General features: G+C 50.7%; 4 long non-coding RNA genes across 7 annotated transcripts; 2 read left to right on the forward strand and 2 right to left on the reverse strand.

Moving 5' to 3' along the window:
• On the reverse strand, positions 1 to 12,676 carry LOC111092330. Of its 4 annotated transcripts, none has more exons than XR_005378856.1 (3): positions 12,614 to 12,676; positions 720 to 3,518; positions 1 to 287 (listed from the first exon to the last, which is right to left on the reverse strand). It is a non-coding gene; the product is annotated as an uncharacterized LOC111092330 (long non-coding RNA). The 4 variants fall into 4 exon arrangements; XR_005378858.1 differs by having other exon boundaries at positions 720 to 3,230; positions 12,614 to 12,674; XR_005378857.1 differs by lacking the exon at positions 12,614 to 12,676 and having other exon boundaries at positions 720 to 907; positions 1,660 to 6,131.
• Positions 12,677 to 12,807: 131 nt separating this feature from the next.
• Positions 12,808 to 15,568, forward strand: LOC111092331. Its single transcript, XR_005378859.1, has 3 exons — positions 12,808 to 13,112; positions 14,398 to 14,851; positions 15,304 to 15,568. It is a non-coding gene; the product is annotated as an uncharacterized LOC111092331 (long non-coding RNA).
• Positions 14,133 to 18,286, reverse strand: LOC111092332. The gene is made up of 3 exons (XR_005378860.1): positions 18,023 to 18,286; positions 15,202 to 15,543; positions 14,133 to 14,718 (listed from the first exon to the last, which is right to left on the reverse strand). It is a non-coding gene; the product is annotated as an uncharacterized LOC111092332 (long non-coding RNA).
• A 393-nt stretch (positions 18,287 to 18,679) lies between these two features.
• Positions 18,680 to 23,706, forward strand: LOC119865862. The gene is made up of 3 exons (XR_005378285.1): positions 18,680 to 18,810; positions 20,147 to 20,572; positions 21,627 to 23,706. It is a non-coding gene; the product is annotated as an uncharacterized LOC119865862 (long non-coding RNA).
• The last annotated feature ends 1,038 nt before the right edge of the window (positions 23,707 to 24,744 follow it).

Genomic DNA, 24,744 nt, shown 5'->3' on the forward strand with positions numbered 1-24,744 from the left:
CCAAGAGCTATAGATGTATTTATTCATTAGTCCTGACCACAATTTGTGGCCACTTTCCAGATGAAGAAACTCCTATCGAGTCATTAACTCATGTGCCCACAGCACTCAGCCCCTAAGTGGCAGCGTGGGGAATGGGAACAGCTCAACCTAATCCCTGAGTCTATGAACCCATCACAGACAGACCACACTGGGTGTCCACTGGGTGTCCTCTGGGTGTCCTCTGGGTGTCTGCTGCCTGCAGGGAGGAAACAGCTTCATCCGCTCCGTCCCACCGTGCACACAATGACCTGCAAGCACAGCGTCGTTCTAGGTGCCCGACCCCCGAGGGACATCCCTCGGCCCGCTGGAGTGTTTTTGCTCCACCAGATAATGTGCTTTGCTGAACCAGGAGCATCAGGCCATGCTGATTCCGTAGAATGTCCCAACCACAACCTTGCCTCCCCGACCCCAACCCCCTTCCTCCCTCAGCTCTTAGCTTAGAGGCTGACTCTCCCTCCGTAGCACTTCTCGTGGACACCTCACTGCTCATCATTTGTTTAGTGAATGGCTTCCCTGCTAGTGTGTGTTTTCAGTGGGGACAGGGATTGTGGCTATTTTATCCCCTCTGTGTCTTTGGGACCCAGGCCAAAGCTTGACCACAGCCGGCGTTAGCTGATGCCTGGAATGGGAGTCAGAGGGGCTGTTACAACCCTGGCATGGAGAGGACACGGTGAACGTACCTGTGGACCCACCAACCCGAGGTTCCTTGGCTCTTCTTTAACTTCCACAGAGTGATCACAGACTGAAAATTCAGGCAGCCCTGCCTCCAGACCCTTTAGTTCATCTTTATTTGGGACTTCTCTCTTTCCCTATCTCCTCTGCCTCTTCTTCTTGGAGGCATTCCAGGGAAGAGTCTGGAGTCAAAGATCTGAAAATGTCAGGAGAGATACCCTGGGGTCTGTGTTGGGCTGGACAGCATCTCCCCAAAACCTGTAGATGTGACATGTCTTGGAAATAGGGTTTTTGCAGACTAATCTATTTAGGGTGAGGTCGTCCTGGATTAGGGTGTATGGGTCGCCATCCAGTGACATCCACTGTCTATTCAGTGTCCTTTTAAGGACAGGGAAATGTGAACACAGAGATGCACCTGGCAGTTGGCCGTGTGAAAATGAAAGCAGAGATTGGAGGGATCTGTCTATAAGCCAAGGAGCCCTGAGGGTTGCCAGGGAGGAAAAGACAAGGAAAGATTCTTCCCAGAGGGAGCATGGCCCAACAAACACCTTGTTTTCAGATTTCTGGTCTCCAGAATTATGAGACAATAGATTTCTACTGTTTGAAGCCACCTACTTTGTGAGCCTTTGTTATGGCTGGACTAACTGTAATAAAATAATACGAAGTCCTGTACGGGCCAAGCCAGCGAGGACTGGAGGTGCAATGGGGATGGAAAAGCTATTAGACTATAAATACATACCGTCCTTCCCGGGGGAACAGACTGCCACAGAAGTGATCGGATTGGGGAGCCAGGAAAATAAAAACTTGAATGATGGCTGGACCCAAACACCTCTTGGTTTATGTTCCAGGCCCATGGAAATATAAGGGACATTCATACATACAGGATATTTTGAAATTGTTGAAAATGTGTTTCCTACCTTTAGTACAAAAAGCAAGTCAAGGACTCACCTTCTGATTTGTGTTTTGTTCGTGCTAAGTGGGGTCTTCTCCAAAGACCCCATCCACGCCCTTGGCTTTGATGATGTGTGCGCTGATGACCAGTGCACGCTGAGCTCAGACTTCTTCCCTGTGTAGGCAACTTCTTATTCCACATTCCAGCCAGGATGTCCACAAGGATCTCTAACTCAACCCCTGCGGGATGGATACCCCCCTTCACCGGTTGGATGCCAAAGCCAGAAACCATAAGAGCGTTGTTGGGTGGTTCCTTTGCCGTATCTTCCACAGCCTACCAACTCCTAAGCAATGCTGCACGTGCCTCTAAATATTTCTGTAATTCTGGTTCCTGCCATTGCTTCTTCCTGAGACTACAGGAACAGCAACAGTCTCCCACCTAGTGTCCCTGTCCACATCCTGCCCTCTGGGACCCTTGACGCAGTCGTCCTGCTGCCCCAAGATACCTGTCTAGACCGCCAGTCGGACTCTCACATGGCCTTGCACAAGCCCTCCACGGGAGGACTGAGCCAGTTTCTCAGTGCAAGCTGGGCGAATCCAGGCTTCTCTGCCCCAGGGCATGGCCACCTGGCATTCGAGCAAAGTCTGCACCTGTACCTCTCCTACCAGCCTTCACTCAGCAGCCCCTTTCACACTTGTTACCAGGGAAGAGTGGGGCCCGGCCTCCTGTTGTCACTCTGTGGCTCCGTCAGAACCAGGCTGACTTTGGTTGGCCAAAGCTGATGAGGATCCGGGCCCCCATCCCCCTGCCTCAGAGGCCATGTCTGCACTTTCCTTTCATGGTGGTAACAGAAGGGACCACCGGCGAGATTGGCTCGGACAGGCTGCCAAGGCCTGATACAGCAGGTGCTTCCCGAAGGCTCTCCTGGGCCCGCTCCCCATGGCCAGGTCTCATTCTGGCGCCCATGTCACCTTTGGGCTGTGCGTCCCCAGAGCCCTCTACATTTCCCTAATTTCTATGAACCACAAAACCCACAGCTCGGCGAGACTTCACTCTGCCACTGGGGCAGCAGGACGTAACTGGGCAGCGTCGCATAGTGACTGTCATCAATTTCTTTATCTGAATAAACGATTAATATTTACATCATCATGCTTTCCAGTTCAGATAGAGAATTTCATTTTACCCCCATAACGAGTCGGTGAGGTATGTAAGAGGGAATTTGTTTTTCAGTTTTGTAGCAAAGTAGAGACAGTGGGTAAAAGAAGTCATACGTTGCTGACACCACACAGCCAGTGAGAAGGAGAGGAGGCCATGAAATCCATTCAAATGCCATGAAACCCCAGCCGCGTCACCCCGCCTTGTCACAGGCCCACAGCAGGGGAGTGGAAAAACCACAGTTAGCTTCTCATCCTTATGGGACTCACCATCTCGTGGCATCATCATTCTGGAATGCAGCTAAAACCAGGAAGCAAAAGACTGTCCGCTGAGGGGGCCACCTCTGGGCACCTGCACGCCTGTCCTGGTGACTCTGGACACCTACCTGGTCTGGCTTCACCGGCGACCAAGGACCAGGGTTGGCCTTCAGGTCTGGGAGGACAGTGCAGGTGGAAGCTCAACGGGAGACCAGCTGTAGGCCAAGGCCACGAGGTGAGCCAACCACAGGAGGAAGAAGGTCAGGAAGTGAGGTAAGAAGGTCTCTGCAGCTTGGAAATGAGTAGAAACCGCCAGAAGTGTACACCCAGGTGATGTGCTGGAGAGACGGATATTGTGCCCAACGGGGTCTCTGGGGTGTATGGGCCTGGGGCACCCGGTGGGGTGTGGTAGGCTGGCTAACAGGGCCCAGGGAGCCTGACCAGAAAGGCAAAAGGGCTGATGAGGCCTAAGGGCCTCTGCTCAGGGAGCAGGAAGCAAAAACCTGGGAAACAACCGAGGTAGAAAGTCAGCTGAGGAATTGTGAAAATGTAGTGGGTGCTCAAGGGAAGTCTCTCGTGTCCCCCGGATGCATCTGGCTCCAAGCAGAGACTCTACAGGGAAGGCTGTTTAGCCTCTGGGTTCTAAGTCTGCTGCATGGAGGCCCGCTGTGGCCAGGACTAGACCTGGGGCCTGGGAGCTGAGCTGGAAGCTCGCCCCCAGCAGTGCCCACAGCCGAGATTCTGGAAGGTTCCGTCCTGGTCATTCACCCCAGCCTCTTCCTACAGCCACCTTCCTCTGTTTAAGCAATTCTTACAGAACCTTCTTCCTAACTTTTGGTTCCCCATCATAAACCTTCATCCAGGGGAGCCTGATTGAGTGTCTGCTTTTGGCTCAGGTCATGATCCTGGAGTCCTGGGATGGAGTCCTGCATTGGTCCTCACCACGGGGAGCCTGTTTCTCCATCTGCCTATGTCTCTGCCTCTCTCTCTCTCTCTGTGTGTCTTTCATGAATAAATAAATTAATTAATTAATTAATTAATAAATTAATAAACCTTCATCTTAGAACAAGCCCCGCTCCTTGGCTCTGCAAATACAAGCAGGAAAATTTGTGAATAATCACATGAGGTCATGGCCCCTGGTGGGCCTGGGCTAATTCAGCAGAGGGTTCCCACAACATCGGTTACCGACCCATGGTGCCTGGCAGGCCGCCGGTGGCCAGGGTACAGGTGCCACAACCTTGCTCTGAAGCTGGATGCTCTGAAGGTGCCTACGGGAGATCCCCCCACCCCTCAGAAATACCCACGGCGTTCCACCGGCCTCAGCTACCTCCCCTCATCCAGACAGCAGAGGTGCTGGAGGTCGGGGGTGGGGTCAGCCTGGGCCTTGGCCTCCCTCTGCAGTCGAGGCACATGTGTCTCACACGCTCTCAGCACTTTGAAACCCCAGGCACAGAGGCGCTGCAGGGCCCTGGGTTACCAGATGTCTCCGCACCACTGGCATCTCTGGGGCCCTCTCGAGTTCAATATCAGTAGAAGAAACAAATACTCAAATTCTGTGGCTTCTGCTTAACAGCTGAGGTGAAATGAAAGCTCAGCATCCAAAGACATGGAGTATTTCAGACAAGCTCTGAGCCTTCAACAGAACAGATGAGAAAATAAAGGGTGACAGAGCCTGAAAGTCCAGGCAGACGACTGGGACATTGCCTAATGTGGAGAGAGCTGCCCAGAAGGACTGTCTCGGGTTGGATGGGAGCCAACTGCAGCAAGATGTCTTGCCAATTTTGTTTTACACCCCAGAAGCCGCGTGACCTTCCCATGAGACTAACCCAGATGTCCATCGATCATTTGTATCCCCCAAACGGTGTCAGGCCTCCTCGCACGTGACCTCACGTGTGACAGCCAGGAATATTTTCAGGGCCATGAGTTAGGGCCATAGATAATTGACAAGAGATGCAAATTAGGCACCAATTTGTAGCATTTAGAAAATTTCCATTTAAATTGCTAATCAAGCCGAATCCGCTTGCAAATGTAGAAATCAACATGTACATAAATTATTTGGGAAACTGCAAAGCTCGATGGAAGGCATGGCATCCACTAATCTGTGTAAATAGAACAGAGAAACAGCGATGTCTTGATCCAGAGAACGCCCCCCAAATCATCCAGCCATGTTATTGTTGAGCTTTATAGGAAGCCTCTGGGCCAGCTCTTCTAAAACGTGTTTCTCAGCCCAAAAATATTCCATGAGATGGTTAATAAGTGCTTTACACACACACAGAGAATGAAATAAATTTGAGAAAAACAGCATCTTGTATCCCCTCCAGAAGAAAAATCAAAATATATATTGGTACATCCCAGATTCTGAGAAGCCCTAGGAACAGAAAGAAGCCTGCTCTCCTTTGGTTGATTTAACACAGCATTTCCAGGAGGCGGATCGGGGAAGGCTCATGTCTGGTCGTACACCTATTCATATCTCGGGATGTACACATTCGGAAGCGCCGCTCTAGCCAACTGTGAGTTTCTGCTGCTGACAACTTAATCGCTTACACTTTTGTGGGGAGGCAACTCCCACACCAGTAAGTAGGGAAACAACTCACAGCTGCCCCCTTTAAGCCAACACCCCATTCCAAATAAGCAACTGTTTTGCCAGCTTCCCATCTGTTCTGTGTGTTTATGTCTAAATGAACCCCCCATCAGATTGAGAAACAGATGATCTGTGTTAAACCCCTCTAATAATTGCAGTGAGGCGACAGCAATTATCATCTTTCTCCTGCTCCACAGTCCACGATGGCTCCCTATTGCCTCCTAAACTACCTCATCCTCCTGGACCTCAAAGCCTCCTGGACCCTGAGCCCGTTGCACCTGTCCTGCCTTTTCTCTCGTACCACCTCTCAGCCCCTGTCTGTGCCTTTGTCTGATGGCTTCTCTCAATACCGTCCCCTTCTTCCCTGCTCCTAGTCCCTGCTCCACCTCCATTTATCTAGAGTAGAGGTCAGCAGGCTTTTCCCAAAAAGGCCAGACAGTAAATGATTTAGCCTTGGAGGACCATATGGTCTTAGTTGCATCTATTCAACTCGACCACTGTAGCATGAAAGCAGCCAGTAACAATATATAACTAGGAGAGCATGGCTGAGTTCCAATAAAACTTTATTTATAACAGACAGGGATCCCTGGGTGGCGCAGCGGTTTGGCGCCTGCCTTTGGCCCAGGGTGTGATCCTGGAGACCCGGGATCGAATCCCACATCAGGCTCCCGGTGCATGGAGCCTGCTTCTCCCTGTGCCTATGTCTCTGCCTCTGTCTCTCTCTGTGACTATCATAAATAAATAAAAATTAAATAAATAAATAAATAAATAAATAAATAAATAAATAAATAAATAAATAAATAAAAGACAGTGGGCCAGATTTAGTCCGTGGGCTGTTGTTTGCCAACCCTTGTCTATATGATTGTGCATTTTTAAAGAGCAATTTCTAGTCTTATTCTGTGACTCTTTCACTCTTCACTTCAGCAAACATCCTTCATTTTAGTTCCTCATTGGTCATAAAGAAGTGTCAGAGATTTAACCTGAAGCACCGACTTGTGTTCCGGGTTTTACATACAACGTGTGATGAAATTCAACAATTCAACCAATATTCCCGCTTCATAGAAGAGCAGCTGGGGCTCTGAGTACCATGTCTCCAGCAAAGCAGTTGGTGGGAAAGACTTAGTTTGGTCTAGACCCCAGTTCTCCAGGACTCTACCATGACCATCTTCGATGCACTGCACTGCACTGGGCTTCCTGCAGGTGCATTCAGAAATACCATCTTGTTGAAACTTGCAACATCCCAGGGATGTAGGGCTTACCCTTACCCTGGTTTTCAGATTGTAAACTGAGGCCCTGAAATAATCAGCGATATATTCTGGTCTCATGGTTGGTCACCTATGAGGCTGGGATCCAAACTCCTATCTTCAGCTGCCAAAGGCTATTTCACTATGTCGCACTATTTTGTTAGTAAATGAGGTCTTTTGTGGTGAAACTCAGAGGTCAGCAGAGCTTACTGAAGCTTGTCAAGACGTTCTGGGAAAGTCAATGTGCAGCCTGACTCCAGATGTAAGGAGAGGTTAGGGGCATTCAGAAGAGATTCATTTACATCCTGACCCCTAATTTAGCAAGACTAAAAGGTAATTTTTGAAAAAACCCAATCTGGGCTTTTGTTCTTTGGGAAACTCTTGAAGAATGCTAATTAATGAACACACCTCCTTCTTTCCAGTTTCTGTATTGATTGAGAACAGACATGAGGAATCAGAATAGGGCATTGATATTATTGGTAAGGTTGCGTCAGAGAACTCTAACATCGCTTTTGTAATCTGGGGTTTGAGACCTCATTTAAGCAAACCAGTTTTTCAGGCACAGGCAGAAAGCTAGAACAAAAGTGAGCAGAGAGCCGATTGAGCCGGACAGAAGCAGGCCCTGTTTGGCCTGTTTACTGCATAGAAACTAAAGCCCACGATGCTCTTGGTTGCATGGGGTGGCTCCGTCCCACGGCTGACATTCCTGAGGGATGTCCAGCTTTCCCCAGAATCATCACTCAGACTAGACAGTGAGCCTTCCTGGGGAAAGAGTGATGGGGGTAGATTGTGTGTGTTCTCCTTCTGACGTAGTAGAGGGAAGGTTTTATCATAGAAATAGAAAGCTAGAGGAATTAGTTTTCCCTTATATTCCTTAGCTTTCACTAGTCATGCTGTGTAACAAACAACCCCTTGCATTGTAGGATTTGTAACTACAAAGATTTTTTTTCCTCATTTATTTACATGCTACATCCATTCCACATATCTTCCTTCTCCTGAAATGCCTAAGGAAGAAGCTTCATGTTGATTTCTTGGCAGAAGGGGGGAAAAAAAAAACAAAGAAAACCAAGAGATCTGGCAAGAAGCATGCATATGTCATGTCCCATTTGCCATTGATCAAGTCACATAACCAAGCCCAACAGCCCTGGGTGGGAATATATAGTATTCCCACAAGAACATAAACACTTGGGAATTGTCCAATCTACCCAACTCTCTCATAGGAACAAAGCTACAACAAAGTGGGAAAAGAGAATGCCTTTCCTCTAAAGAAAGGCAAACTGTGTTGTTCAACTTCACTTAACCAGATCAATGGATCAGTGACCAATTCCCTATATGCCGGGAACAGGCTAGATATAGGCTAAATATTTTTTTGAAGATTTTATTTTTTTTTATTTATTCATGAGAGACACAGAGAGAGGGAGGCAGAGACACAGGCAGAGGGAGAAACAGGCTCCATGCAGGGAGCCCGATGTGGGACTCGATCCCAGGACCCCAGGATCACACTCTGGGCCAAAGGCAGATAGATGCTCAACTGCTGAGCCACCCAGGCATCCCGATATAGGCTAAATTTAAGATGACCTCTAAAATGCCCTTAAATCTGTTTACTTCCAACCATTTAATTTATTTTTAAAAATTTTACCACCACTTTTATTTATTGTTTTATTTAAATTCAATTAATTAACATACAGTGTATTATTAGTTTCAGAGGTAGAGTTAAGTGATTCATCAGTTGCATATAACACAGTACTCACTACATCTCATGCCCTCCTTAATGCCCATCCCCTCATTACCCCGTCACCCCACTCCCCTCCCCTCCAGCATTCCTGTTTGTTTCCTAGACTTAAAAGTCTCTTATGGTTTGTCTCCCTCTATAATTTTGTCTTATTTTATTTTTTCCTCCCCTCTGCTATGATCCTCTATTTTGTTTCTTGAATTCCACATATGAATGAAATCATATAGTTGTCTTTCTCTGATTAACTTATTTCATTTAGCATAACATCTGATTCCATCCATGTCTTTGCAAATGGTAAGATTTCATTGTTTTGATGGTTGAGTAATAATTCCATTTATTTGAATGTCCCCATCATGGTCCATATTACCATAACCTCTCCCTAGTTCCCTACTTTTAAGTCAGCCCCTCTAACCCATTCTCTCTATTTTTTTAAAAGATTTTTAATTTATTTATTCATGACAGACACAGAGAGAGAGAGAGAGAGGCAGAGACACAGGTAGAGGGAGAAGCAGGCTCCATGCAGAGAGCCTGATGTGGGACTTGATCCTGGGTCTCCAAGATCATACTCCAGGCTGAAGGCGGTGCCGAACCACTGGGCCATCAGGGCTACCTATCCCATTCTCAATATTGCAGCCCGAGTAAGTTTTCTAGAGAAGAATCTAATTTTGTCATTCTCTGTGTAAAATACTTTTCTGCCTGCAATGTATACTAAAAAAGTATAGCTAAGTTTTTTGCTCACTTACTAAGTTCCAGACTTCATGTTTCTGAAGTAATATATGTTATTTTATCTAATCTTCCCAGAAATACTATCAAAGACTGCTATTAGTACTAGTGTTTAATGGATGAAGGCCAGAGATGTAATAATAGAGATAGATAATAGAAAGATCAAGTAACTTTCCCCTGCTGAGGCTGAGTTTTGAATCCAACAAGAGCAACCCTGTGGAAGCCAACTTCCAAGATGGCCTGCAATTATCCCCGCCGTATAATAGCCACATCGCTGTGTAGACCCCTCCTACACTCTGTCAGGATTGGTCTGTATCAACCAACAGAATACGGCAGAGGCGATGGCATGTGACTTGCAAGGCTGGGTCATAAAAGACATTGTAGCTTCTGCCTTGGTGTGTCTCTGGGATCACTCTTTCTGTAGATGGGCAGCCGCCATGTCAGGAGGAAACCCAAGTAGCTCTACAGAGAGGACTGCGTGATGAGGAACTGAGGTCTCTTACTAGTGGCCAACAAAGAACTGAGGCCACTGGTGAACCATCTTAGTAGCAAGTCCTTGAGATGGACACAGGCCTGGTCAGCCCTTGACTGAAGCCTCAGGAGAGACTCTGAGCCCAGAACCATCTAGCTAAGCAGCCTCCAGAGTCTTGAGCCATGGGAGCTATGAGATGATAAACATATTTTGACTTAAGCTACAAGATGTTGGGACCATTTGTTACACAGCACTAGACAACTAACGCACTCTGCAAACCTTACACTAAACTTGGCTCTCAAGACCACTAGCCAGCACTCCATGGTCTCCCACTACTGTGGAATATAGCAGGTGGTGATACTTCCTGTGGGAAAAATTCAAGCGAGGAGAGACAAAATGATAAAAATGTTATAACTTTAAATAGAATTATCAGTCAAGAGAAGACTCACAGAAAAGATGACATTTGAGGAAAGACTTGGAGGTGGTGAGGAAGTGAGCCCACTGGCAATCTGGGGGAAGAACGTTCTAGAAAGAAGGAGCAGTGGGTGCAAAGGCCCTGAGGTGAGTTCACACCTGACATGTCCAAGGACACTAGGGAGGGTCATGGAGCAGGGAAGGTGAATGCCGGCATGCGTAGTAGGATGTGCAATCGGACAGGCACCAGATCACGCAGCAGACTTATGCGCGACTTCCAAGGACTCTGGCTTTCTCAGTCTGAGTGAGCTGGAAAGCCATTAGAGACCCTTGATCAGACACCATTCAACTCATACTTGGTGCCTTCCTGCATCCCTAAGAAGAATTGTTTAATGGAACGAAGTAACAGTAGCTAATACTAGTTCACCGATGGCTACGTGCCAGACATTATCTAACAAGCTTTACTTGAATTAAAGGTGTTCACAGGACATCTGTGAGCATTCCTGTTTTACAGGTGGGAAAGCAGAGTCTTAGGGAGGTACAGTGGCCCGCAGGCCATCCACAGCCAGGGAGCAGTGGGGTTGGGGTCTAAACCTAGGAAGTCTGGGTTTTCTGATTAAGCAGATATCATTAATACGTAACTAAAGTCAAACGTGGCTGGTGATCCAGAAGACTGAAGTACTCCTCTTTAAAATAATAGTCTTGCGAGACCAACCCCCGCCGTGAGCTCCTTGACCAGGCCTGCTGTTGGTTCTCTGTGCAGGGTCCCCAGGAGGGGTGGTGCAAGCCCACGGAGAGAGCACAGGCCCGGCCCATGCGGACTTGCATTGACCACCAGCTTCAACACACCCTCGTGGGCCCCCAGTGAGAGAGCCCTGTCCTCAGTTTCCGTGACAGTCAGGCCTGTTGTATGAATCCCGAGGCACACGGTAAATACTAAACTAGTAAGAAGAGCCAGGATTTTCTTTCGGTCATTATTCGGCAGTCAGGGGTAATCTAAAGTCTGCACCCATACGTATCGCCTTTTACATGATTTATTCTGGTATTCTGCAGGGTGAAATATATCCTAAGTGTCCTACGGTTTCTGAGTAAGAGAAACCAGGCTATTGTTTTCTTCTAATAACATCTCAAACATCGTTTGGTTTTTGCTCCGGTCAAGTGACTGCTCTAAACCACGACGACCATCAGAGCAGCTTTTTATAAAGCTAGATCCTTTCTGTCGCAACCATTAGCACTTAATATACTCCCCCCTCAGTGGCCAGAGAGAGATGCAATAACAGAGATTTAAAAAGTGGTTTTGTCACAAAGTAGACCAGCGATATTCACCTCATGGGGTTTTCTCTTGTTCGAATGGACTTAACCGTCACATGTGAGTGTCCGTGACGAATGTCGTCCCATCAGGGCCTGATCCGGTTTTCTATGAACACCCCCACTCTGGTGCTAGGGTCCACCAAGCACCGTGCACCACTACTTTCAAATATCCACCAGCGGTTTCCCAGGTCATAATACGTAGCCTTCAAGTGATGATGTTCATGAATCCAAGACATGTAAGGATTCCCAGGCAGGAAATCCGTGACGGAGGGAAGCAGATGTCAGGGACTATTTAGGGATTCAGTCATGGCATAATATTTTGTGGATTTTTTTCTTCTTAGCAAGAATGGAAGATGTCTCTTTGTTACCTCCTAGTGGAGAAGAATTTCTCACAGAAGCCTAGCTCAAGAAGAGCCTTTGAGGGTCAACCTTCTAAAATAAAATAAGAACACTTGGGTTCTCATGGTGCCCACCTGCAGAATCCTAACACCGCCCTCCCCTGGGACTCCTACAGCTCTATCTAAGCGAGTAAAGGAGAGCGAGAGGGGCAGGGGGATGCTTCCACAGTCAAAGTCTTCCTATCCTTCCTGACTTTGTGCCCTCTTCGTGGGGTCTCTGAGGTAATGATCTGGGCATGATGTCTGACGAAGAAGGATGAGGATGAAGAAAGGAGATTCAGGTACCAGGGCTGAGGATGGACGCTGTGGGTGGGGGTAGTCAGGAGAAACCAGGGCTGGCATAACCATTCATGCTGTGGGACTGCACATCCTCTCAAGTCAACTCAAGGAGGAAATAGTAGATGGGCAAGGTCGACAAGATGCCAACAAGTCAGTTGGCAGGACTTGACAAGTAGGGCCAGGGGGCTCTGGAAATTGGTTTCTACACCCTGAGGAGGAGGACACTGCTTGTGTGGGTGACGTGGAGGTTCTGACAAAGGTATCTCACAGACTCAGTCCTCCCTGGGCCTCTGCTCCCCCTCCCTCCCTCCCTGTTCCCAATGGGTCACCCATGCCACACCTGTGTACTTCCCAGGCTGTAACATACCCCTCTGCCTTTACTTACTGATCCATCTTCAGCCCCGTACAACAATCTGAGTCAAGAGGTCCTTAGTGAGCACTTACCATGTGCCAGGGAATGTTCTAGATGCTGGAGACCCATGGTGAAGTTTCACCTTTAGGGGAGTGCGTGACATGATAAATAAAGGGGCCTGCAGATAATTACATCCTTGCCAGCTGTATTACATCACACATGAGGACCAGGTAGGTCACAGAGAAGAGTGAGGGGGAGGGGCTTGCAGGGGGTGGAAGGAGGGACCACGCCAATGATCGGTGACCAGAGTGTCCCCGACACAGAAGCCCCCCGGGCAGGAAGGCAGCAGAGTGGATAGTGCCCTGAAAGGCGTGTGGCTGAGGGGGGACCATCTCCAGATGAAGGAGGCTGGTGGGGAGGGTCCTGGTGGCCAGGAGGAGGAAGCGTGTGGAACCGGTTTGAGATGTAGGGGAAATCCCTTTCCTCTGCTTTCTGGTCGTCACCTTCCTGGAAGGGGCCGTGTCACTCTTCAAGGCTCCCTTGAGACCCGGCCCGCCTCCTGTGACACCTTACCTGGGGCTCACTCAGGAGGTGAGCTCCCTGACTGGAGGGTTCCATCCTGCTCACTGCCTCCTGCACGGGGTCCCACGGGGTGAGCCGTCCGAGGCACCCACTATCGTGGAGTGGGGTGCTGAATGAGTGAGGGTGTGACAGATGAACGAAGTCTCCATGACACCCAATGATTCAGAAGAATAGGGGTCTCTCCATGTGGCTTTTTGCCAAGGTGATCACAAAGTCCCTGCTGCACGGGGAGGCTCCCCAGCAAGCCCGGCAGCCTCAGATGTGAGGGACTGTCACCCGGCTGGCTGGCGGGCTGCCCTGGTGGGGAACGGGGTCAGCCCCGGGGAGGCCGTGCGTGCACCCGGGCTGCTCTGTCCTCACTGGGCAGGGCCTGCGCTCTGGGCTGCTTTGCCGCCCTGTTTCTGTGTGTGTGTGTGTGTGTGTGTGTGTGTGTGTGTGTGTGTGCAGACTGTAAACTCATTTCAGCTAACAGGTAAGCAGGAATCTACGTGAGAACGGAAATGGACTTGCAATGCATACATATTTTAGAGCTAAATTGATGGATTTTGGGCTAAGAGCTATTGTGCTATCAGTCTCGCACACTATTTATCAGACACACACACGCACACAGAATGATGTGATAATTAGAACTAGGATCAGAACCTGCGCTGTTAAAACCCACTGAATAGGTCTGGGTTTACTGACGTGCGAGATCGTCACGGTTTACTGTTAGGCCAGAAAACTGGTTATAGAAGCAGCTCTTCTAGGCTCTCTAGTGAACCCAAGTGTCTGAGTCTCTGCACAGAAGACATTCTGAAGGGTGATGATTAATTGTATTTTTAAATCATAATAGTTGAATAATAATTTGGGGGTTCTTTTCTGTTTATCTGTGTTTTCTGATTTCTCTACCGTGTATTTCTGCTTTTCTGACCCCCTTCCCTTTAGAGAAGCACAGACGTGGACTCCAGTGAGTTTTTTTTTTTTTTTTTTGGTAAAGATTTTATTTATTTGTTCATGAGAGACACACACACACAGAGGCAGAGACACAGGCAGAGGGAGAAGCCAACTCCACGCAGGGAGCCCGATACGGGACTCGATCCCGAGACCCTAGGATCACGCCCCGGGCCAAAGGCAGATGCTCAACCCCTGAGCCACCCAGGCGTCCTTGGGTGAAGGTTTATGACGGGGAAACAAGAGTTAGGAAGAGGGTTCTACAGTCCACCAGTGTGATTACAGCTGAGGTTTGCAGATTAGGAAAAATGGTCAGCCCCACAGTGACCTGTGCGGTGGCGCATTTTCCCTCCCTTATTGCCAGAGCAAATGACAAATGGCAAAGCAGTAAGCATTCGAGAGACCCTCTGCCTCCCCCCATGTGGCTGCAGTAAGAGGCGCCCGCGTGTGCTCCGCCAACCTCCAGCCATCGGCTCACCCGCTCCGTCCTGGCCTCCTTGCCCGTGGCCCTAACTTCCCAGACCAGGGGGGAAGACGCGTTCCCGGCATTTCTCGGGCCACAACTCGCGCATCAGGGCTGCCTCGTTCCTTTGCTCTGCGAACGCCGAGGGATGGTCCTATGGGCCCGCTGCTCTCCTGGACAGCGAGCAGGCTGGTGAGGAGGACGGTTCCAGATGTCCACGCCCTGTGGGGAGAGAGACCCACACACGCGGCTGTCAGTGGGTTCTCGGTCTTGCAGCGCCCACAAGGAGGGAGCACTGGGGGCACCCCTCACTCCTCCAGAGGGTCCCCGCCTTCCTGGAGGAGGTGTGATCTGGGTAGGTGTCAGGGTGGGAGGTTGGGGGGAGTGGCTGGCTGTGGGGGTCAGACCTGGGGCGGGGACCATCGTGGGCAGGGCTGAGGGGGCCAGGAGGGGAGGCTGGCGTGTAGGGCGTGTGGGGCCTGCAGTGGTGGGGGACGCGGCGGGGAGAGGGGTGCCCACAAGGTGGAAGGTGGAGGAGCAGTGTAAAGGGGGGCTGACGAGATCTCTAGAAAGGTTGGAGAAGAGGCGAAGCTAGCCTGGGGGTCGTGAGCGCAGGTTGCAAAGTGAAGTAAGCATTTGGAGGGGAGTCGTGCACAGTAGGGCCGGGAGGAGAGAGGGGAGGCCGAGCCTGTACAGTGATGTGACCTTGTGGCCTTAGCCTTGGCAAGCCCGTGCGCCTGTCCGGTGATTCGGAGCACACTTCTGATCTTGATCTGCTCCGTTTCTCCTGGATCGTGCAATCCCTAGGATCCCAGAAAAATGCTTTCGGTGGTCCCGTGGCCTCCGCTTGTGGACGAGAAGAACCTGGGGAGATGGGAGAGCTGCCTTCCAGTTGATCACTTAAACGGACTAAAGCCTGGGACGTGGGACGTCCGGGTGGCTCCGTGTCTGCCTTCGGCTCAGGGTGCGATCCTGAGGTCCCGGGTTCGAATCCCACATCGGGCTCCCTGCTTGGAGCTCCCTCTGCCTGTGTCTCTGCCTCTCTCTCTGTGATTAAATAAAATCTCATGATTAAATAAAATCATGATTAAATAAAATCTTTTAAATAAATAAATAAATAAATAAATAAAGCCTGGGACGGCACTTCTGTCTCCCGGCCACGCAGCGGTTTCACCTGTTCCTAATCGAATCTGCTGCTCTCCTACTCGGGGCTTTCTACCAACCCTGCGGCATGTCCGCCTAATGTCCTGTTTTATTCCCCAGTCTCTACACCATAACCTTTGAGGGGTGATCACCGTCTGCTCGACGAGGGTATCCATACACGGCGCTCAGGTTCTCTGGTGCCCTGACGGCGGCAGCCCGGCTTGCGTTGGTGCAGGGTGCAGCTGAGGCTGGGTCGGACGCGGTGTCCACACACGCCAGGGCATGTTTAGAAACCCCTGACCTGCAAGCTGGACCTGGGCCATCGGAGGTTCCCGGGACCACCCCCTCACCGGCCCCCAGTCCCTGCGCTGTGTATTCCACTTGCCTTCCCCACTCCAGAGCTTCTCCAAGGATACAGCCGTCAGACAGTGATGTGCTGTTGGGACCATCTGGATGGTGTACGTGACTGAACCCGGTTAAGGCCTTTAGGTAAAATGTTAAGATCCCGGTGGGCAGGTGCAAGGTCATGCCCAGCGGCCCTGAGTTCGGTCCGCTGGCTGCCGTGGTTTACTTTTGCCTGAAAGGGTCCACCTGGAGGAGGGTTGTGGCTCTGTGGGGGGGACCTGGTTTCTACCCCTCTGGAGCTGAAAATCTGAAGGCCCCGTCCCCTTCTGTAGTCTGTGCCACGGCGTCCGACCCATACCTTTCAGAGCGACGGACACGCATCTGACTCCGTGGTAGCACTGCCTGGGAGATGCCGCGGGCTTTAGCCTGCGTGGCTAGTATGTTTTGCCTCCTCAAAGGAGGTGTGCTGCTCTGACCCCCACTCCCACACGTGGCCTTTCTTTATCAGGTGATAGAAGGGATGGAGGCGGTGTGCCAGGTGGGGGATAAAAGCCCTCCAGACCCCAAAATCCCTACAAAGGCTTGCACCACTTTCGCACGTCGGGGGTTGGATAAACTTGCCCCTTACCAGGTCACAGCTTCTGGGGTCACACGAGTCATGTCCAAACAGACGACTTCCAAAAACTTCACAGCAGTGCCTGGCCCTTGAATTTTCTGTGCGTTCAGACCCATCCTCTCCCGCACAGAGGTTCCCGGGAAGCCTGCAGGGTGTCTTCCAGCAAAGGCAGACCTCAACATGCTGGCCTTCTATCACCCAAGTCACGGGCCCATTTCACTGATGTGGGGAAGAACAGGGACCTAGGCTACCATTCCCACGACACCCGGTGGGGCTGTGCAGGTGACCTTGGGGAGGCACCTGCGAGGTCCGTCGTTGTGCTTCCCACATGCAGGCAAATTGGTCCCCGGACTCAGTAACCAGTATACACTGCCCAGGAGCTCAGTATGCGCTGAACAAGGCACTTGCAGAGTCCAGCCCGGCACGGTGCACTCCTAGGACCATCATGGTCAAGGTATCTAGGATGGTGGCCACGTCGGACACAGCCACGTGGGAGGGGCACCACCTTGCTCAGTTTCTGGGGGCCCACTGTCACCCACCATGAGCCCTCTGGCGTTTTCTTCCCAGCCGTACCAGGCTGTTAAAGCACCATGGGCGGGGTGTACGATGCCCGCTCAGTGCAGTTCCTGGGTAGTCTCTCCTGTCTCCTGCCCCCCGATGGGTTACATTGTGTGATGGTCACCCAGTCTTTGCAGGGACTGCAGCCTTCCTGGCTCCCGGCTGGCATGCCCCCTTTCGGCCCTGGTTTGGTTGTCCCAACCCAGAGGCAGATTGCACCCACACAGGTTTGCAGAGTTTGACTTTGTAGGATGCCCATGTCCTGTATGTCCCTGGTGTTACAGAGATCGGAGACCTCAAGGGACAGAAAAAGAACTCGAGTTTTCTCCTAGGAGTTTTGGGGGTTAATTGCTATTTAAAATTTCCCTTTGTCTTAGGGGTCGTGCAGTGCGGGGCACTTTGTCCGTTTTACCATCTATCCCACAACACCCTCTGCTTCACTCGACTTGTTTGCCACCTCCCAGTGTCCCCACCTCCCAGTGTCCCCAGCAGACTTTCTCACAGGTGCTGGGACCTTAAGCCGAGGCAGCCTGCATGCTCCTAGCTTCACCCAAGGCACAGCCAGTTGTCCGATTCACTCTCCTGCTCTCTCTCCCAGCGGGCCAGCCCCAGAGCCAGCAGAGCAGTGGGCACCGCACATCCTCTCCGACCTCAGCCCTCCCCCCAGTGTCCTGACTCAAGCTTCAGCCTCTAGCTGAGCTGCGGGGCCTGCCGACCTGCCCACCGCAGCAGCCAGCCCAGTGCACAGCCCTCCGTTCCCCAATCTGCCACAGGGCGCTCTGCGCACCGCCTGGAACACATGCACCGAACCAGCCCCAACACTGGGCATCCCCGTGCTCACACGGCAGGTCACCAGCATCTGACCTCCAGGCCCCCGTGTTCCCACACGCAGGGCACGGCCAACTCCAGATTTCCCTGGAAGACATCTCTTTCCCAAGACCCATGTCATCAGTGTCCCGGCTGGTTCATCAATTGTCAGGTCGCATCCTCGGGAACTCCCAAGTGAAATCTGGAACTGCTTCCCCCCCAATAAGGAGGGCAGGGAGAGGCAAGAGAAGCGGGCCACCCCAGTTTGGTGGGTGGCAGGTGTAATAAGTGAGGAGGCTTACACACGGGGCCTGTCTTGGGCTGCTGCAAGGGGAGGTCTCTGCGCCTCCCCTCCAGAATCATAAGTTTGCATAAAGACCTCATAAAGACCTTAGTGGGGTTTGGTCACAAACACCATCCAGGTGGTCCCAACAACCCATCACTGTCTAAAGGCTGCATCCTTGGAGAAGCTTCCGGGAGCAGGGAAAGCAAGTGGGATGCACATCCCAGGGACTGGGGAGCCAGGAGCCTCTGACTGCCTGGGTCCAGCTTGCAGGCCAACTGATGGTCATGTCCTTTATTTTTTTACTATTATTTTATTACTTTTATTTAAAAATTTTTTGAAGATTTTATTTATTTATTTGAGGTGAGGGGAGAGAAAGAAAGAGCACAAGCACAAGGAGGGGCGGAGAGAAGCAGGCTCCCCGTTGAGCAGGGAGCCCTACAGACACCAGGCTCGATCCCAGGACCCTGGGATCACGACCTGAGCCGAAGGCAGATGCTTAACGGACTGAGCCCCCCAGGCGCCCCTGGTTGCGTCCTTCTGTCGACCTCCCCCGGCACAGGTTCGTTACTCTGTTATCTCGTTTAAATCGCACAGTGATGCTATGAGGTAGAGGCCGTTACTACGCCCATTCTCCTAAGAGGACAACTGAGGCCAGAGCAGGTCAGAAGGGTCCCCAGCATCTTGAGCTGCCGAGTGGTAGAACAGGAAGCCCGGTTCCCAGGCCTGTGCCAAGGAGAGCCAACCCACCATGGGGCAGGCCCTCAGGCAGCGGGGTCTCCATCTTTGGGAATTTTCTAGGAGGGGGAGGTCGAGGAGGCATTTGCGGATGCCACCCCAGCACGTACATCCCCGCGCACCCCCAACAAACTCCAGTTCCCACTTGGGCATCCGAATGGTGCTGGGGAAGATGAGCGACGCTGCCATCAGCAGGAACCTGCGCCGCCGGCGCGCAAGACCAGAGCTTGCTGGAAACACCTTCCGTGGGCCTTTCCGCTGCTGCTGCTGCTGCAGGGGGCACTGGTCAGAAGGAAGAGTGGACGGCCCCGGGGAATTCCGTTAAGTGTGGCAGGAAATCTGCAGGTTGCACATAACTTGAGAAGGGACAGCTCAACCTTTTGGAGCAGGAGAGAGAAAGCAATAAAAAAAAAAAAAAACAGACAGATCTGAACTCCTTCAACTGCTAGAGCAAGCAGGGGTGGGGGTGCAGAGGCATGCCTGCTTGCTTGCTCCCCCAGCCCCCGTCTGGCAGCAGACCCCACCCCCTGCTCTATGATAACAGCATCAGGACCCAGAAAAGCCACCTGCCCGTGAACGATCATTAATAGGGAAGCAGCCGCCAGGTTAGCTGGGTCGAGGAGAACCTGGGCCGGGGTTCAGGAGACATGGCTTCGCAGGAAAGGGTCCTGTGAGACCCCGGGCCCCACGGTGCCCCAGGCCTGGGCGTCTCCTGCTGCCTCTAGTGAAGGCTGGGTCGGTCACAGGAGAAAGTGAACAGCGTCTCGTCTGTGTGGTGTCACCTGTTCTAGTTGCTGGGAGACAGCAACCCCATGCAGGGCGTGCTCCTGGGGCCCACAGAGGGCCGCCCTGGGTCCCTAACACCCCAAACAGCTGGCTGCCATCCACCTTCCCACCCCTCCTCAGGCACCCCAGTGTGGACGTGCGACTGGGGGTCTGTGGGTCCCCTCACAGTAAGCCAGACAGTTCTCTCTTGTTCCTTGTAAACCTGACTGATTTGATTGAGATCTGTCTGCCACCTGCTGGGGATGCCATCAGAGGAATCCCTCCATTAGAAGGTGGATCTTGGGGCCTTGATTTCCATTCTAGGACGCTGTTATTTCCTTAGTATGATTCGACGTCATGTGGTTTGTTTTTTTTTTTTTTTTTCCAAAATGCAGGTTTCTGACACCTTGAAAGACATGGTCTTAATGATTCATCCTCACAAACGTGTGTGAGACAAACAGCGACAGAGCGTCTTAACCTACACTTCTGTGCCTTGACATCACTGGTGGGATTGCTATCAAGGGTGCGAGAGGCTGAAATCAGAAACACACCCGCCCGCCCCGGCCTCAGACAGCAGCTCTTAGATGGCCAGTTCAAGGGAAGGTCTTGAAATTGTATATGGGATACAGAGAACTTGCCCTCAGTCTTGGGTTTAAAATGCAGTGAGTGAATCAGAAAAATCCTAATATAGTCCTTGACTGTTATGTTTGAACAAATGATGTAAATTATGGTTCTTCCTTAACAAGATTATGAAGATGAACTGAATCACTTGACAGCTTAAGATGCCCGAGTTCAAAGGCACGTATCATACGCTTGCAAAGGTATGTATAATTGGGAAAGGCAACGAAAAATTTAAATAGGGTTTTAAGGTCTCAGATACATGGCACACTTGCAGTATAACCCACAACTCATTCCTTGTGAAACTCTGTCCTAAAAACCTTCTTGATCTTGACGTTCTCCAGCGTGTTTTCCATTCTTGAGAATCGGCAAGAGTGGAGGGTGCGGACAGTGTCCCTATGCGGGGCAATAGACCGTAGGAGGAGACCCATCTGTTGGGAGTCAGCCCTGAGCGAGACTCTGCGCTCACGGTGAAGGTGCTCAGTTACACCACGAGAGGGAGCACGTGACACGCAACAGAAGCCATCGAGGCTGGGAGGGAAGGGGGAGAGATGGAGACAGAGACAGAGGCAGGACAGAGAGACACAGAGGGACAGAGAGAGACAGGGAGAGAGAGAGAGAGAGCCACACAGAGGGATAGAGCCCTAGAAAGAGAGAAAGAGAGACAGAGGGAGAGATAGAGAGACACAGAGACTCAAGGCGGAGGGGACATTCGCAAGAGCCCCAAAACAAGGTGACAGAAGGACCCCCCTACACACAGACAGGAAAGAGCATCCACTGTGCTCTTCATGGAGACAGATGGGGGCCCAAGCAACTATTGTAAATTCTATTGCCAATCGTCAGGTGGAGGATCTAATCAATTTTTGCAAAAGGTTTCTCTGGAACATAAGCAAAACTATTATTACCATAATACTGTGGCTTCCTAACCTTGGGTTATGTTAACAGAGATCAAGGTATGAAAGCAGGGAAGGGCCACTGTTTCCCTGGGTAGTTTGTCAGGAGTCACTGTTAGGTTTGTTCTTTACTCTGATAATTAAAGAAAGATGGGTATAAACACAAGCCTATCAACCTACGCGTGAAGGCCAATTGGGTTAAGAACAGAATGTCTCCTCTTTTGAATACAAAAGAAAGAAAAAAAATACATTTTTTAAATATGCATGTCTCTCTCTCTCCCTGTCTGGTATGTCTATCATCTATCCATCATCTATCTATGAATCCACCTGTTATCTATCATCTATCTATAAATCTATCTAAAAGATAAAAGCTGCAGAGAACTACAATAAATTCTCAAGGAGAGACGGCAAGGATGAGTGAAAAAGAATTGTTTGAATACCACCATTTAAAAAAATAAGACTTAGCTTGGATTTTTGAGAGAAAAAAAAAAAAAGCAGCAGTTTCTGGCATATCAGAGCTGTGCTTGAAGCAAAAGGTGGGTGGAAGACTGCCAATGCAAGAACGGAAGGAGGGCAAAGACGCATCCGGTAAGAAGGCCAGACCGGAAGTTAGGAAAATCGATGTCAGGCACATCGGCTTCCGTCTGTCCTCCGATGCTAGTCAAGCTCATCCATTCTCAGGGGTTCAGAACCATCACAGGCCAGTGACTCGCACAACTGTGCCCGCCTCGACCTGTGCGGCTCATGGACTTCTTGGCGTCTGCTCAAACTGTCTCATGGAGACCGCAAACTCAGCCCAGCGAAGCAGCACGCTCGATCCCGTCCACTAAACCTCCCTCCCTGAAGTCTTTCCCACTTATTCACTCAACACACACACACACACACACACTCTTTCCCTCACACACACACACACACACACACACACACACACACACACACACAGTTTATCTTTTCCAGACAGAGACTGGGAACCAACCATGTGACGCTCATAGACATTCATACCACCCACATTTTCTTGGGAAAGAGAGATATAAAGAGTGAACAAATTAACAAGATAAGTTCAGGTAGTGATAAAACAAGAGTGTACGGAGGCCCAGGACCAAACCACAAGACTGTGTGTTGCTTCTCTTTTCTGAAATTTCTGATGATTCTGTTGGAATGGGCTCCCCTAAGTGTCACTGGTAGGACGAAGGGTGTGTGAGTTCGGCTGCCGAGGAAGGCTTGTCTGATGAAGCTGTGTTTGGGCTGCTGATGGAGGAGCTGCTCCTTCAAATAGGGAAGACATGAGCTTGCAAAGGAAGGGCACTGACAAGCACAGGCCAGCGTGTGGGAGAGAGCGGGGCATGGACCCAGAGCGGAGGGAGGGCGGTTGGAGATGAGGTCAGAGGGAAAGGTGAGGTCTTGTTGGCCTAAGATCGATGTGTATCAGTCAGCAAAGTCTAGATTAGGCTGCTGTGATAAACAGCCCCCAAATCTCAGTAGTTTACAATAAAGTTTAATTTCTCGTTCACGTCTTCTGTTCACTGAGGACTACTAGGCATTCCACACTTCTGTCCTTGAGGTAGAATCCATGGTGACTGGATTCTGGCCTTGGAAGGAAGCAAAATAATGCATTGTCACTGAAATCTTCAACCCCATAGTGACACGGATCACCTCCCCCACATTTCATTGACAAGTCCTGCGCCTAGCCAGTGTCAGGGGAGGTGATGTGCTTGGCGCAGGCAGGAGCAGACTGCTTGTGAAGAGCCCTAGGAACAGCCGCATGCAGCTAAAGATTCATTCTCAAGCAATAGGAAACTATTGGAGTATCTTAGGCAGTGATAGGCATGATTTGGTTCAGGTTTTTACAAGATACTCAGCATGCGGAGTGGTGGCTACGGGGAAAATATGAGGGCGGTGGAGGCCAGGAGGCAGGGAGGCTGCTGGAAGGTAGAGATGAGTGGAGGCTTAGCCTGGGGTGGGGGTGGCCAGGATGGGCAGCACATGGTATGAAAATGGAACTGGAGATCAGGAACCTGGAACCCACCCTGACCCCCAGCTCTCACCTCCTTCTCTCGCTGATCCACTGACAAAACAGAGTCCGGGTCCATCTGATTTAGCCCCAACCAAGGTAGCTTCAGCCTCTCACCTGCTCTCTCCCCAAGACCCCCATGTGGCCCCCTAAGCCATTCCCCATGGTGTGCCTGAGGTGTCTTAGGATGGACGTGGGGTCCCCTGACCCCCTCTTGCTCACAGCTGCTCCTCGTGCCTCCTGGGACACTCTCCTCTGTGGCCCCTGCTCCTGGGCCCTCCACCTGCAGGTGTTTCCCCTCAGCTATTCACTCAGTTCTCAGCTCTCCCTCACTTGCACAGCTCCTCACCCCTCCCTGCTGAGACGTTCATGCACACACTCCCATGCACACCCATGCACACAGTCACACACATGCACTACCTTCGTACACATGCATACACGCCTGCGACACAGTCACATACACATATTGCACATACACACACGGAACATACTCATACACATGCACATACACACACAACACAGCCACACACTCACACATGCACATACTCTCACATTCACATACAGGTGCACACATTCACACATGCACACACAATCGCACACTCCCACAATGCATACACATGTGCACACATATGTCTATACACATGCATTCACAGCCACACACTCAAACACACATTCAGATACACCTACACATGTATACACAGTCACACACATACACACACACACTTACATTCAACACATTTGCACACATGCATACACAGCCACGTACTCAAACACACATCCACATGTGTACACAGTTGCACACATGCACACAGTCACACACTAACATTCAACACACTCACACATTCACGTACATGCATACGTAGCCGTACGAGCACACACATTTGCGCAGTTCACACACATGCACATACTCTAGCATAAACACACTCACATGCACACACACATGCACACACATACACAGTCTCACACATAAACATGCACACACAGACACACACAACTCACACTCACAGACACACACCTGCCCACCTCTAACTCTTCCTCACCATCTCAGGTTACATGTCTTTGTTTTAGAGAAGGCTTCTCTAACCACCTCTTTGCCACAGTTTTTTTTTAAGATTTTATTTATTTATTCATGAGACACACAGAGAGAGGCAGAGACACAGGCAGAGGGAGAAGAAGGCTCCCCAAGGAGCAGGGAGCCCAATGCCGAACTCGATCCCAGGACCCTGGGGGTCACAACCTGAGCTGAAGGCAGATGCACAACCACTGAGCCACCCAGTCATCCCATCTTTGCCACAGTTTAAATCAGACCTCCAACCATGTGCTGTTGGAGCAACCTAGACTTTTCCTTCAAGGAGTTATTGTAATTTATGACTCTGTATTCAGTTTGCTGAGCTGACTGAGTGGCTGACGTGTCAGCTCTGGGAGAGGACAGCATGTGTGTGTTTTGCTCGCAACCGAATCGTCAGGGCTG

Source organism: Canis lupus, chromosome 25 (assembly GCF_011100685.1).
Source record: "Canis lupus familiaris isolate Mischka breed German Shepherd chromosome 25, alternate assembly UU_Cfam_GSD_1.0, whole genome shotgun sequence".
Taxonomy (NCBI): domain Eukaryota; kingdom Metazoa; phylum Chordata; class Mammalia; order Carnivora; family Canidae; genus Canis; species Canis lupus.